The sequence below is a fragment of the Brassica napus genome, chromosome C5 (genome assembly GCF_020379485.1).
Source record: "Brassica napus cultivar Da-Ae chromosome C5, Da-Ae, whole genome shotgun sequence".
NCBI classification, from domain to species: Eukaryota; Viridiplantae; Streptophyta; class Magnoliopsida; order Brassicales; family Brassicaceae; genus Brassica; species Brassica napus.
Window position 1 is genome coordinate 27,546,234 of NC_063448.1, and position 1,692 is coordinate 27,547,925.

The 1,692-nt window shown below is 47.9% G+C and overlaps 1 non-coding gene across 1 annotated transcript; it reads left to right on the forward strand.

Annotated features, from left to right (window-relative positions):
• Nucleotides 1-839: 839 nt before the first annotated feature.
• Nucleotides 840-946, forward strand: LOC125588137. Its single transcript, XR_007324531.1, has one exon. It is a non-coding gene; the product is annotated as a small nucleolar RNA R71 (small nucleolar RNA).
• Nucleotides 947-1,692: the final 746 nt, after the last annotated feature.

Below are 1,692 nucleotides of genomic sequence, written 5' to 3' on the forward strand. Positions count from 1 at the left end.
TTCTCACCATCTTGTTAAAACCTATCAGCTGCTCTTCACTAATGGGATCCATCAGATGTCTAGGTGGAATTGGATAGGGAACCTTCGGAACATAGACTCGAGATGGTGGAGTCTCAACAGATTCGTCGGGAGCAGTTACTGCAGAGCTAGTAGGCTGCTCTGCTCTCTCTTCTACGCCTGGAGCAGTCTCAGCGAACGGCTGCTCTATTGCATTACAGTGCTCAGTCGTAGGATTTTTATCAGTTTTTCCAGGGAGCGTCCCTTGTTGCCTCTTGACACTCTCAGCTGTTTGAGCAAGCTGAAAATCGATCTTTCTTATGTGGATCGTAAGAGTGTCATACTTGTTATTCAGCTCAGTGAACATGTTGCCCATCCTGGTGTCCATTTCCGTGGTTACCTGATTCAACGCCTTGGCCTGAACCTGCTGACCCTGCAACAACTGTTGCATCATCATACCCAGACCCTTCAGCTCATCTGGTTGACTGTTCCCGGTAGCTGGAACAGCTTGCCGATTGCTCTGCGGTTGTCGCTGGTTCTGGTTCTGAATATGCCCGGCCGTAGCTTGCTCCATGCTGAAGACGTGCAATTGATTGTTTTTCAGTAGCTGATCAACCTTGGCAGTCAGCTCATCTATTTTCTGGGTGTCGGAACTGTTCCCTTTCATGGAGAAATCACTCTCCTCTTTCTTATTAGCTGAGCTAGCAGCCATGTTCTCAATCAGCTTAAACGCTCCATCAGTGGTTTGAGTCATGAAGTCTCCATTGCTCGCAGAGTTTAGAGCACCTTGGTATTTCCAGTCCACTCCATCATAGGAAATGTCCAGGAGGTAATCATCATCAAATCCATGGTGAGGACATTCTCTGCGATAGTCATTGAAGCGCTCCCATCCGTCGCAGAAAGGCTCATCAGTGAGCTGTCTGAAGGAGGTGATCTTGTTCCTCAATGCAGTTATTCTCGCTTTAGAGTAGAAATGGCTGAGGAACGCTGATCGGACCTGTTTCCATGAAGTGAGAGAGCCGGTAGGGAGAGAATTCAACCACCGTGCAGCTTTTCCATCAAGAGAGAATGGGAATAACATGCACCTGATGTAATCTGGTGGAACACCATTCGCGCGAGTGAAACTGCAGACTTTTTCGAAGCTCTCAATATGCTCCATTGGAATTTCTGTAGAGAGACCAAAGAACACCTTTTTCTGTACTAGACCGATCAAAGCAGGCTTGATCTCGAAGTCCTGCCTGGTGCAGGGTGGAGGAACAATGGCAGAGCGCGTAGTAGGGATGTTACGCAGAAGGTTTCTCTCCCCGATCGGAACAGTCTGCGCCTGTTGTTCCTGCCGCGCGAGAGCAGCCTGTTCAGCAGCATCCTGCTGAGCTTGGATGGTCTGCTGCATTTGAATCATCTGCTGTTGCATCAGTTGCATTGCTGCAGTGAGATCATCTTGATGGCCTTGATCACCCATGTTGGTGTTGTTTGGCCTTTGTTGTTGTCTGTTCTATCTTTCTAACCTTGCTAGCTCCTGGTTGGTAAATGTAACTAGCTCTCCTTGTACGTTTCTCCGAGTATGTCTACTGGTCGTGCACCTGGAACATTAGCTGCAACAAAAAGGATAAGGCAAGTTAGAGGTCTTAGACTAAATATGTAACCGAAAAATAAAGGTAAAGAGCTGGTCCCCGGCAACGGCGCCAAATTGAT